The sequence below is a fragment of the Phocoena phocoena genome, chromosome 20 (assembly GCF_963924675.1).
Source record: "Phocoena phocoena chromosome 20, mPhoPho1.1, whole genome shotgun sequence".
Lineage (NCBI taxonomy): Eukaryota > Metazoa > Chordata > Mammalia > Artiodactyla > Phocoenidae > Phocoena > Phocoena phocoena.
Genome location: NC_089238.1, coordinates 22902214 through 22916731, shown reverse-complemented (window position 1 = coordinate 22916731; position 14518 = coordinate 22902214). Strand labels below are relative to the sequence as shown.

Here is a 14518-nt window from a genome sequence, read left to right as displayed (position 1 = left end):
TTGTTGGCCCATTCAGCCAACAGTCAGCAGTGCCGTGGTCGTCAGGCGGAGAGTGAGGTAAGAGGCGGATCCCAGCCTTCTCACCAGGCCCCCCAGCTCACCCAGCCTCGAGCCAGTGACTGAGTTGGGGGGCCCAGAAAACAGGTTGGGGGCTGTGTCCTGCAGGGCTCCAGAGCCCTTGCCAAGACCGCCCACTGGCCGGGCGTAGGCCTTGAGCGGACGGTGAACCTCTCCCGCATACCTGCCTCTGCGACCCAATGGCAGCAGCAGTCTGCATGTGACGCAGTTTTCGGGACCTGGCCCCCGCTGTTTGGGTGGCCTGAGGAGCCTGAGGGCCAGTTGGGTCCTGAGCACCTGGCTCCTTAAGCGATGACAGCTGGGCAGAGTCTGGGGACCAGGTCCTGAGGGAGCCATCAACTGAGATCTGCCTCTTCAGCCAGGCCTGGGCACTGGTGGGAAGATCCACACAGGGTGCTGGACGAATGCTCTGGGGCAGGGAAACCGGTGCCCCTGGAGACACCCCCTTCTCTTAGCTAGGCCTGGACCTCGGAGGGTGAGAGTCGTGCCTTGGGACCTTCCCTTTTCTTGTCAGAATAGAGAGTAACATTTGTTTGGTAGAGATTTACAGGAACATCGTTTCCTGACCATGACCTGACCTCAGACAAAGGATCTGACACCAAGAAGTTTGCAACAACTAACAGTACCCCTCCCTCACCTTTCCTGTAAGAGGGCTTTGCTGAAAGCTTTCAGGGAGTTTGGGGTTTTTAAGGCATGAGCCACCCATCTCCTTGCATGGCCCTGCAATAAACCTTTCTCTGTTCCAAACTCCAATGTTTTGGTAGTTTGGCCTCTGTGCGTCGGGCACATGGACTTGCGTTTTGGTAACAGTAACACTGCTGCCATTCCATCTTTATCAAGTTGACAGGGTCAGAGTGATAGAAGATTGACCAAAGGTATTTTTTCTCATGATGGAGTTTTGTTAACCCTTTATTAATGTGTCATACATAATCCAATGAAAAAAAATTTTTTTAGTGACTCTTATATGTATAATATTTGATTATTCTTAACCAGACAAAGGAGAAGTTCATTTAAATCTCCCTCAATTAAAACCATTTGTAAGACATCTTTTATGCCAAAATGCAGACCTTATTGTGTATTTCTTTTCAAAATAATTACTTTTCCTTTTACTTGCCCTCTCTCAGCAAGAGAAATTTACTGTCTCTACTTTCTCTCAGCATTGTTTTCAGTGTACAGGTTTTGTACATATTTTGTTAAATTTATCTCTATGAATTTAATTTTTTGGATGCTACTGTAATTGGAATTGTTTTAAAATTTTCATTTTATCAATGTTCATTAATTATATATAGGAATACAATTGTTTTTTTATTGTGGTAAAAACATAAAATTCACCATGTAGACCATTTTAAGATATATATATATATATATATATATATATATACACATACTTCAGTGGGATTAATACATAAACAATGTGGTACAGCCATCACCACTATCTAGTTCCAGAACATTTTCATCATTCCAAAAAGAGAACCTGTTTTCATTAAGCAGTCACTCCCTGATTCACCCTCCCTCTAGCCCCTAGTAACTACTAATTTGCTTCCTGTTTCAATGGACTAGTCATGCAATATGTGTCCTTTGATATCTGACTTCTTTTGTTTAGCTTATCCATGTTGTATCATATATCAGTACTTTATTCCTTTTTATGCCCAAATGACATTCCATTGTGTCGATGTACCACATTTTGTTAGTCCATTCATTAGTTGATGGACATTTTGGTGTTTTCCACCTTTTGGTTATTGTGAATAGTACTGCTATGAATATTCATGTACAAGTTTTTCTTTTGTGTGTGTGTGTTTAATATATTCTATTTACTACTCAATTTTTGTTTATTGGCCATACCGCGTGGCTCGCGGGATCTCAGTTCCCCAACCAGGGATTGAACCCAGGCCATGGCAGTGAAAGTGCTGACTCCTAACCAGTAGACCACCAGGGAACTCCCACAAGTTTTTGTTTTAATATCTGTCTTCATTTATTATATTCCCATGAGTGGAGCTGCATTGTCATATTGTAATTCTGTGTTTAACTTATTGAGGAATTGTCAAACTGTTGTCCACAGGAGTTGTTGCATTTTACATTCCCACCAACATTGTATGAAGGTTCTAATTTCCCCATATCCTCACCCACACTTGTTATTTTTTGTTTTTAAAAGAATTAGTATAGTTTGACACCAAAAAAAAAAAAAAAGAAAAGAAAATTTTCAGGTTTGAAACCTTTAAGCTGCATTGTTGGTTCTTTATAACCATGACCAAACCTGTCAGTTTCTCAGTAGAGAGCATGCTGGGAGGATGGAGGAGAAAAATGGACACGATGATATCTTCCTAGTTCTGGAGGGTCCTCTGGAATGTAATTTCCTAGAGCTTGTTATTAATTAATTCAACAAATATTTATTAAGCACATGCTGTGTCAGAGACTCTTCTAGTTCAGGAAGTAAAACAGTGAATAAAAGAGACAAATAGCCCTTCCTCCTGTGGGGGGGTGATTAGAATAGTCATCCTAGAGCATGTGAAGTGGGATATTATTGTGGTTTTGATTTGCATTTCCCTAATAATTAAAGGCATTAAACATCTTTTCATGTGCTTCTTTGTCATTTATATATATTCCTTGGAGAAATATCTATTCAGGTTTGTTGCCCATTTTTTTAAAAAAATATTTTATTTATTTATTGGCTGCATTGGGTCTTAGTTGCTGCACGTGGGCTCTTCGTTATGGTACAGTTTTCTCTCTAATTGTGGCCCGCGGGCTCCAGAGCACGTGCTCTGTAGTTGTGCTGGTGGGCTTAGTTGCCCCGAAGCATGTGGGATCTTAGTTCCCCGACCAACTATCAAACCTTCGTCCCCTGCACCGGAAGGCGGATTCTTAACCACTGGACCATCAGGGAAGTCCCTCTTTGCCTGTTTTTGAGTTGTTAATTGCGTTGTTTTTATTGTTTGAGTTCTAAGAGGTTTTGTATATCCTGGGTACTAAACCCTTATCAGGTATATGATTTGCAAATATTTGCAAAAACCCATTGATAGTGCCCTTTGACGCACAAAAGCTTTTCATTTTGATGTAGTCCAATATGTCTATTTTTTTCTTTTGTTGCTTGTGTTTTTGGTGTCATAACTAAGAAACTATTGCCAGACCCAAGGTTATAATGATTTACCCATTTTCTCATCTAAGAGTTTTATACTTTTAGTTGTTATATATATTCCTTGATTCATTTTGAGTTAATTTTTGTATATGATGTGAGGTAAGGGTTCAGCTTCATTCTTTTGTATGTGGATATCCCACTGTTCCAGCTCCTTTAGTTGAAGAGACTGTTTTTTCCTCATTGAGTGGTCTTGGCACCATTGTTGAATGTCAGTTGACAATAGATTGATGGGTGTATTTCTGGACTCTCAGTTCTGCTCCATTGATCTATATGTCTGTTATGCCAGCACTACACTGTTTTGTTTAGTTTTTCTTTTCTCATGGATACACAGGCTTCTTTTAAAGACTTTAAAAAAAAGCGGAAGTATAGCTGATTTACAATGTTGTGTTAGTTTCTGGGGTACAGCAAAGTGATTCATATACATATCATTTTTCAGATTTTTTTCCATTATATGTTATTAAAAGATATTGAATATAGTTCTCTGTGTTATACGGTAGGTCCTTGTTGTTTATCTGTTTTATATATAGTAATATGTATCTGTTAATTCCAAACTCCTAATTTATCCCCCCTTCCCCTTTTGGTAACCATAAGTTTGTTTTCTGTGTCTGTGAGTTTGTTTCTGTTTTGTAAATAAGTTCATTTTGTATCATTTTTAAAGATTCCATATATGTGATATCATATAGTATTTGTCTTTCTCTGTCTGACTGACTTCACTTAGTATGATAATCTCTAGGTCCATCCATGTTGCTGCAAATGGCATTATTTCATTCCTTTTTCGAATGAGTAATATTCCAGGGTGTGTGTGTATGTATATGTGTATATATATCACATCCTTTTAATCCATTCATCTGTTGATGGATACTTAGGTTGCTTCCATGTCTTGGCTATTGTAAATAGTGCTGCTATAAACATAGGAGTGCATGTATCTTTTCAAATAATAGTTTTGTCTAGGTATATGCCCGTAAGTGGGATTGCTGGATCATATGGTAACTCTATTTTAGTTTTTGAGGAACCTCCACACTATTTTCCATAGTGGCTGCACCAATTTACATTCCCATCAACAGTGTAAGAGGGGTCTCTTTTCTCCACACCCTCTCCAGCATTTATTTTTATTTATTTATTTATTTTTAAATAAATTTATTTTTATATATTTATTTATTTATGGCTGCGTTGGGTCTTCATTGCTATGCGCGGGCTTTCTCTAGTTGCGGCGAGCGCGGGCTACTCCTTGTTGCAGTGTGCGGGCTTCTCATTACGGTGGCTTGTCTTATTGTGGAGCACGGGCTCTAGGTGTATGGGCTTCAGTAGTTCTGGTGCGTGGGCTTCAGTAGTTGTGGCTTGCGGGCTCTAGAGCACAGGCTCAGTAGCTGTGGCGCACGGGCTTAGTCGCTCTGTGGTATGTGGGATTTTCCTGGACCAGGGCCCGAACCCACATCCCCTGCATTGGCAGGAGGATTCTTAACCTCTGCGCCACCAGGGAAGCCCTCCAGCATTTATTATTTCTAGACTTTTTAATGATGGCTATACTGACCAGTGTGAGGTGATATTTCGTACTTTTGATTTGCATTTCTCTAATAATTAGTGATGCTGAGCATCTTTTCAGGTGCCTATTGGCCGTCTGTATATCTTCTTTGGAGAAGTGTCTAGTTAGGTCTTCTGCCCATTTATTGATTGGGTTGTTTGTTTTTTTTGATATTGAGCTGTAAGAGCTGTTTATATATTTTGGAAATTAAGCCCTTATCAGTCACATCATTTGCAAATATTTTCTCCCATTCTGTAGGTCATCTTTTCATTTTGTTTACGGTTTTCTGTGCAAAAGCTTGTAAGTTTGATTAGGTCCCATTTGTTTATTTTGCTTTTATTTCTATTGCCTTGGGAGACTGATCTAAGAAAGTGTTGCTATGATTTATGTCAGAGAATGTTCTGCCTATGTTCTCTTCTAGGAGTTTTATGGTGTCATGTCTTATATGTAAGTCTTTAAGCCATTTTGAGTTTATTTTTGTGTTTGGTGCGAGGGAGTGTTCTAACTTCATTGATTTACATGCAGCTGTCCAGCTTTCCCAACACTGCTTGCAGAAGAGACTGTCATTTCTACATTGTATATTCTTGTCTTCTTTGTCCAAGATTAATTTTAAAGACTTTTAAACAATTGAGGTGTAATTAAATGAGTGGTTACCAGTGGGGAGAAAGAAGGGGGGGGATGGGTGATATAGGGGTAGGGGATTAAGAAGTACAAACTATCATGTATAAATAAGCTACAAGGATATATTGTACAACACAGGGAATATAGCCAATATTTTATAATAACTATAAATGGAGTATAACCTTTAAAAATTTTGTATCACTGTATTATACACCTGTAGCATATAATATTGCACATCAACTATACATCAATTTTTAAAATTAAGGTATAGTTATATATTATATGCATAATTATATATTAAATACATTATTATAAATTTAATATATGACTAAGGAGAAAATTTTGCAAATGATGTGACCGACAAGGGCTCAATTTCCAAAATATACAAACAGCTCATACAACTCAATAACAGCAACAACAAAAAACACAGTTGAAAAATGGGCAGAAGACCTAAATAGACATTTCTCCAAAGAAGACATACAGATGGCCAATAGGCACATGAAAAGATGCTCATGATTACTAATTATTAGAGAAATGCAAATCAAAACTATAATGAAGTGTACCACCTCACAATGGTCCGAATGGCCATCATTAAAAAGTCTACCTGGGGTGTGCTCAGAGCACAGGGCCTGAAGAAATGGCTTCTCTGTTTACAACAAACCCAAGAGGAATCTGGGTTAATTGTGACAAGAGGCACAAAACTTGTGGCCTTCCTGTGAACAAATACCCAACACGTGTCCCCCTGCACCTCCATGTGGCTGCTGGGCAGGGCTCGATACTGGAAGGAAAGCTACAGTATTTAGTGGGGGAGTTTGCCACCTAGAGCCTATCTGGTCCACACATGGGTGGGCCATGAGTCGTCTTATAGACATAAAGGCTTTGAACCTCTCTTTTCAAGGAAAGAAAAGAAAAAGAAAAATAGATTCTATATGCCATTCTGGAAAAGGCAAAACTATGGAAACAATAAAAAGATCAGTGGTTGCCAGGAGTTTGCGGGGAGAGGGAGATGAATACACAGAGTACAGAAGTTTTTACGAGCAGTGAAAATGCTTTGAATGACATTATAATGCTGGCTATATGTCATCATACTTTTGTCCAAACCCATAGAATGTGCAACACTATTCACTTCATTAAAGTGAACCCTAAGGTGAACTGTGGACTTTGGTGATTATCTGTCAATGCAGTTCATCCTTGGTATTAAAAAAAAAAAAAGGGTGCCACTCTGTTGATAATGGCTATGCATGTGAGGGGAGAGGGTATTTGGGGGAATTTCTGTACCTTCCTGTCAATTTTGTTGTAAACCTAAAACTGCTTAAGAAAAAAAGTCTCAAAAGAATTAACACTCAGGGTAGAAGTTTTTGGCAAAACTTTTGTATACATATTATATGGTGTGTGTTGGTTGGATTGTGATGTAAAAATTTTTTTTGATCAAAAAAGTTTGCAGGCCACCATAGTTAAGTTATACTGGCAAATAAAAGCACAAATTAACCTAAAAAAATAATACAAATAATAAATGCTGGAGAGGGTGTGAAGAAAAGGAAACCCTCTTAAACTGTTGCTGGGAATGTAAATTGGTGCAGCCACTACGGAAAACAGTGTGGAGGTTCCTCAAAAACTAAAAATAGAGTTACCATATGATCCAGCAAGCCCATTTCTGAGCATATACCTAAACAAAACTATAAGTTGAAAAGATACATGCACCCCTACATTTATAGCAGCACTATTTACAATAGCCAAGACATGGAAGCAAACTAAGTATCCATCGACAGATGAATGGATAAAGAAGATGTGGTATATATATATACCATGGAATATTACTCATTCTAAAAAAGAATAAAATAATGCCATCTGCAGCAACATGGATGGACCTAGAGATTATCATACTAAGTGAAGTAAGTCAGAAGAGAAATACAAATACCATATGACATCACTTATATGTGGAATCTAAAATACAACACAAATATACATATCTACAAAAGAAAAACAGACTTACAGACATAGAAAACAAACTTTTAGTTGCCAAGGGGTAGGGGGGCTGGGGGAGGGAAGGATTGCGAGTTTGGGATTAGCAGATGCAAACTGGTATGTATAGAATGGATAAACAACAAGATCCTTCTGTAGCACAGGGAACTATATTCAATATCCTGTGATAAAACATAATGGAAGAGAATATGAGAAAGAATATATATATGTATAACTGAATCACTTTTCTGTACTGCACAAATTAACATAACATTGTAAATCAACTATACTTCAATAAAATATTTTAAAAATTAAGGTATAATTGATATAATGTTATATTAGTTTTATGTATTAGTTATAGCATATTAGTTTCAGGTGTACAATATAATGAATTGATGTTTGTATATATTGTGAAATGATCACACAATAAGTCTTTGTTTATTTATTTACAGCAGTTTTAGGTTCACAACAAAATTGAGAAGAGGGTACAGAGATTTCCCATATACCCTCTGCCCCCACACATGCATAGCCTCCCCCATATCAACATCCTCCACCAGACTGGTAAATTTGTTAAAATTGATAACCCTACATTGACACACCATTGTCATCTGAAGTCCATAGTTTACATTATGCTTCACTCTTGGTGTTGTACATTCCATGTGTGGACAAAACATGTATCCACCATTACAGTATCACTGAGTATTCTCACTGCCCTAAAAATCCTCTGTGCTTTGCCTGTTCATCCCTCCCTCCCCCTCCTCCCTGGGAACCACTGATCTTTTTACCATTTCCATAGTTTTGCCTTTTCCAGAATGTCGTATAGTTGGAATCATGCAGTGTGTAACCTTTTCAGATTGGCTTCTTTCACTTAGTAATACACATTTAAGCTTCCTCCATGTCTTTTCAGGGCTGGATAGCCTTTTTTTTTTTTTTTTTTTTAAACACTGAATAATATTCCATTTTCTGCAAGTTCCACAGTTTATTTATCCATTTACCTACAGAGGGACAGCTTGGTTTCTTCCAAGTTTTGGCAATTATGAATTAAGCTGTTGTAAACATTGTGTGCAGGTTTTTGTGTGGATATAAGTTTTCAACTCTTTCAGGTAAATATCAAGGAGCAAGATTGCTGGGTTGTAAGATAACAGTATGTTTAGTTATATAAGAAACTGCCAAACTGTCTTCCAAAGTGTCTGTGGCATTTTGCATTCCCACCAGCAATGAGAGTTCCTGTTGCTTCACATCCTTGTCAGACTTTGGTGTTGTCAGTGTTCCAGATTTTGGCCATTCTAATAAGTGTGTACGGGAATCTCATTGTTTTAGTTAGCATTTCCCTGATGACATATGATGTGGAGCATCTTTTCATATGCTTAAATGCTCTTGGTGACATGTCTTTTAAGGTCTTTGGCCCTTTAAAAAAAATTGGGTTATTTTTCTTATTGTTGAGTTGTAAGAGTTTTTTGTATATTTTGGATAGCAGTCCTTTGTCAGATATGTCTCTTGCAAATCTTTTCTCCCAGTCTGTGGCTTGGTCTTTTCATTTTCTTGAAAGTATATTTTGTAGAGCAGAAAATTTTAATTTTAATGAAACTCAGCTTATCAGTTCTTTCTTTCATGATTGTGCCTTTGGTGTCATATGTAAAAAGTAATCACCAAACCCAAAGTCATCTAGATTTTATCTTATGTTATCTTTTAGTTTATAGTTTTGTGTTTTACATTTAGGTCTGTGATCCATTTTGAGTTAATTTTTGTGAAGGATGTAAGATCTGTGTCTAGATTCCATTTGTTGTTGTTTTCATATGGGTGTCTCGTTGTTCTAACTAGACATTTGTTGAAAAGACCATCTTTGATCCATTGTATTGCCTTTGCTCCTTTGTCAAAGTTCAGTTGACTGATTTATGTGTGTCTATTTCTAGGCCCTTTATTTCTGTTCCATTGATTTATTTGTTCTTTCACCAGTATCACACTATCTTAGTTACTGTAGCTTTATAGTAAGCCTCCAACTTTGTTCTCCTCCTTACATGTTTGGTTGGCTATTCTGGGTCTTTTGTCTCTACATGTAAAGTTTAGAATCTGTTTGTCGATATCCACAAAGTAACATGACGGGCTTTTGATTGGGATTTCATTGACTCTTTAGATCAATTGGGAAGAACTGACATCTTGACAATATTGAGTCTCTTTATCCATGAACATGGAATATCCATATATTTTAGTTCTTTGATTTTGTTCATTATAGTTTTGTAGTTTTCCTAATATGGATCTTGTACAGTAAGTCCCCTACCTATGAACGAGTTCCATTCCAAGAGTGCATTCTGTTCCGAGTGCGTTTAAAAGTCTCATTTGTTCATTAAGTCCAACAGAGTTAGCCTAGGTACCCAACTAGCACAGTCAGCTATATAGTATTGTACTGTAATAGGTTGATAATACTTTTCACACAATAATACATAAAAAACAAACACAAAAAATAAAGAAAACATTTTAAATCTTACAGTACAGTACCTTGAAAAGTACAGTAGTGCAGTACAACAGCTGGGATACAGGGGCTTGTATTGAGTGAACAGGCGAGAAGAGTTGCTGGCTGGAGGAGGGAGAGGAGGGAGGAGATGGTAGAGCTGAAGGATTATAAGCAATAGGAGATGGAGGACAAGCTGCAATTTCACTCATGCCTGACGGTGATGGCACAGGTTCTGGTTCTTTGCTGGATTCAATTCTATGTACCTTCTTGAAGAAACAATCCGGTGATGTTTGGGTAGTAGCTCTTTTTTCCTTGTCATAGATGACACGATAGCACTGGATAGCATTCTGAACGGCTGCTGCAACCTTTGTGTACCATTCTACATTTGGGTCCTGTGCCTCAAAAACTAACAGTGCCTCCTCAAATAAAATCCCCTTGCCGTTTCCTGCATTGTGAATCTCTTTGGTTCTTCAGTTACTTCTTCTTCCTCTTGTCTCTCTTCATTCTTTCTCTTGGCCTCCAATTCCATCAAGTCTTCATTAGGAAGCTCCTTGTGTTGCTCAGCAAGGAGTTCAATGAAGTCGTCTTGCAGATCTCGCTCCAGCTTCGACCTCTTTGGACTCTCATCCACCTTTTCAAACCCACGAAAATCGTGAACAAACTGTGGGCAAAGATTCTTCCAAACCCCATTCATGATGATAACCGTAACCTCATGCCAAGCAAAGTTAATGTTTTTTATGGCCTTGTAGATGTTATAGTCCTTCCAAAATTGTTGCAAGGTTGTTCCTGATTCGTGTCACTCGCCTTTACCGCCTGACAAAAAGTGTGACCTAAATAATATTGCTTGAAAGTTGCTATAACTCCCTGGTCCATAGGTTGGGTGAGCGACATAGTATTTAGTGGCAGATGCACTACTTTGACGTTAGGATAAAAGTTGTCCACGAATGGGGGTTGGCCAGGAGCATTGTCAAGCAGCAAAAGAATGTTGAATGGGATGTCCTTCTCCAAGCAACATTTCACTACCTCCTGGATAAAGTGGTGGAAAAACCAGTCGTGGCAAATGGCCTGTGTAACCCAGGCTTTGGGGATACTCTTATCACACAACAGGAAGAGAGCCCTTGGCTATGTTTTTAAGGGCTCTTGGGTTCTCTGAATGATAAACTAAGAGAGGCTTCAGCTTCATATCGCCAGAAGCATTGCCACCAAACAACAGAATTAGTGTATCCTTTGTTGCTTTATAGCCTGGCATCAACTTTTCCTTCTTACTGATGTAACTTTGGTCTGGCATCCTCTTCCAGTACAGTCCTGTCTCATCCACGTTAAAAAGCTCCTCGGGTAAATATGCGCCTTCATCCATAATTTCTCAAAGCATTTCAGGAAGTTCCTGGGCAGCTACTGTATCTGCACTCGCTGCCTCACCACTTACTTTTATGTGCAGTGAAGGTTGGTTCTAGCCTTGAACTGATGAAACCAGTCATGGCTGACATTAAAAGATGTGCCCTCTGATTCTTCACTGTGTTTCTTCTTCAAGTCTTCATAAAGCCTTTTAGCTTTCTCTTGAATCAACATTAAGCTGAGTGGGACTTGACACTGATGCAGATCCTGCATCCACACACTGAGAAATTTCTGCATCTCCTCTATCACTTTACCATGCTTCTTCAATATTACTGTTGACATCACTGGCACAGCAGACTTCACATGTTCCATGATCTTGTCCTTGTTCTTTAGAATCACTGATGGTTGAACAATTCATTTTATAAGAATGAGCGTTTACCATCTTACTGCCTCGCTCCACTCTCAATTATTTTCACTTTTGTTTCCATCATTATTGCTTGGCGCTTCTTAGCAGTACCAGCTACATCACTGCTGCTTTTACACTTGCTTCTGGACATCCTGGGCTTGAAATAAAGATCCTGTACTCCTGTACTCTATACAGGACTGTAAAGTACACAAAAGCACAACCACTTGTCGAGGATGCACACACGTGACAATGTACGCCAGACAGTTGAACTAACTTACATGATTGGACATGTGAATGCACGTTCACGTCTTTGAAAGTTTGCAACTTGAAGGTTCGTACGTAGGGGACTTACTGTACATATTTTATTAGGTTTATACTTAATGAATTGCATTTTTTTGCCATGCTAATTATAAATGGTATTGTGCTTTTAATTTCAAATACCATTTGTTTATTCCTGGGATATAGGAAGGCAGTTGGCTTTTTTGCATTAACCTTGTGTCCTGTAATCTTGTTACAGTAGCTTATTTCAAGAGATTTTTCGTTGATTCATTTGGATTTCTACATAGACAATCGTGTCATCTGCAAAAAAGACAATTTTATTTATTCCTTCGTAATCAGTATGCCCTTTATTTCCTTTTCTTATTGCATTAGCTGGGACTTCCAGTATGATGTTGAAAAGGAGTGGTGAGAGGGGACATCCTTGTCTTGTTCCTGATCTTAGTAAGAATGCTTCTTGGTTCCCACCATTAAGTATTATATTACCTGTAGGTTTTTTGTAGATATCTACTATAAAGTTGAGGAAGTTCCCCTCTATTCCTTGTTTACAGAAAGCATTTATCATGAATGGGTGTTGGATTTTTGTTAAATGTTTTTTCTGCATCTACAGACATACCTTGTTTATTGCACTTTATTGTACAATACTTTGCAGATAACTGCATTTTTTACACAGTGAAGGTTTGCAGCAGCCCTGTGTTGAGCAAGTCTGTCAGTGCCATTTTTCCAACAGCATTATTTTTTAATTAAGGTATATACATTGTTTTTGTAGACATAATGGTATTACACACTTACTAAACTACAGTATAGTGTAAGCATTACTTTTATATGCACTGGGAAACAAAAAAATTCATTTAACTCACTTTATTGTTATATTCACTTTATTGTAGTAATCTAGAACTAAATCTGCACTATCTCAGAGGTATGCCTATATTGATATGATTGTGTGATTTTTCTATAGTCTGTTGATGTGATAGATTACATTATTTGATTTTTGAGTGTTGAACCAGCCTTCATACCTGAGATAAATCCCTCTTGGTTGTGGTATATGATTAGTTTTTTATATATTGTTGGATTCCATTTGCTAATATTTTGATTTTTCTCTATGGCCTGTTTTCTTTTTCATTGATTTCCTCTTTTATTATTTCCTTCCTTCTACTTGATTTTAATTTACTCTTATTTTTCCAGCTTCATGAAGAAAATTAATTTTAGACCTTTCTTTTCTAATATAAGCTTTTAAAGTTACAAATTTATCTCTGGACACTGACTAACCACATCCCACAAGTTTTGATATGTTGGGTTTTCATTATCATTTAGCTTATAATATTTTCTAATATCCCTTTTGATTTCTTCTTTGACCTGTGGGGTTTTTGTTGTTGTTGTTGTTTTTAAAGAGTAAATTCCAGTTATTTGGGGTTTTCTAGATATCTTATTTTTATTGATTTTCAGTTTAATTCTTTTGTGGTCATATGACATCTCTTGAAGATTTCAGTCTTTTAAAATCTGTAAGAATTGTTTTATGGCCCATTATATAGTCCACCTTTTTGAGTGTTCCTTGTGTACTTAAAAGGAGTATACATTCTTTCTGCTGTTGGGTGTAATATTCTATAAATTTCTATTTTGTTAAGGTGGTTGATATTGTTATGCAGATATCTTTGCTAAATTTTTTTTGTCTAGTTCTATAAATTACTGAGAGAAGTGTGCTAGAAATATCCAGTTATGATTGTGGATTTGACTGCTTCTCTTTTTAGTTCTCCCCATGTTTGTTTCATATATTTTGAAGCTCTACCATTAAGCACTTATACATTTATAATTTTGTATCTTCCTAATGTTTTGACCTTTCTGTTATTAAATGTCTCTCTTTGTCTCCAGTAAATGCTGCTTACCTTGAAATTTGCTTTGTCTGATTTTATTGCAGCCAGTTTAACCTTCTTAAACTGTTCGCATGGTTGAGTAGGAAAAACTTAAATTGTTCGCATGGTTGAGTAGGAAAAACTCACTTCTTCCTCTCCTTTACTCTTCCGTTACTACCACACTCACAACACTTCTGACAGCAGATGTGTAGGGGGTTTTCCTATACTAAGCAATTCTCTGTGACACCAGCTGGATGTCCTACAGTTTAACTCAGTTCTGACACTATCTACCTGGAGTTGCAAGTATTAGGTCCCCAGGTTATCCACAACTTCTGTCCGACTTGGCTACAAATCAGAGGTTCCTATGACCTCCATCCCCTTGGATTAGATTATTTCCTAGACCAGCTCACAAAACTCAGGGAAACACTGTGTAATAAAGGATATGATAAAGGATACAGAAGAACAGCCAGATGAAGAGATACATAGGGCACATAGGGCAAGGTCTAGGAGGGGCCTGAGCACAGGAACTTTTATCCCCATAGAGTTAGGATGTATCACTCTCCCAGTACTTAGATATGTTGACCAAACTGGAAGATCTCTGAACCCCGTACTTTTGGGATTTTTATGGAGGCTTCATCACATAGACATGATGGATCATTGACTCCATCTGGAGAATTGGGGGTTGGGCTGAAAATTCCAAATTTCTAATTCCAAATTTCTAATCATGGCTTGGTCTTTCACCTCATTAGAACAAAAGACACTCTATCACCCAGGAAATTCCAAGGGATTTAGGAACTCTGTATTAGGAACTGGGATCAATGACCAAATATTAGAACAAAACATGTTCCTAATGTTCTTATCACTTAGGAAATTACGAGGGTTT

The 14518-nt window shown here is 37.8% G+C and overlaps 1 non-coding gene across 1 annotated transcript; it reads left to right on the top strand.

Moving 5' to 3' along the window:
- Window positions 1-5960: 5960 nt before the first annotated feature.
- Window positions 5961-6090, top strand: LOC136141573 (small nucleolar RNA SNORA11). The gene has a single exon (XR_010657748.1). It is a non-coding gene; the product is annotated as a small nucleolar RNA SNORA11 (small nucleolar RNA).
- Window positions 6091-14518: the final 8428 nt, after the last annotated feature.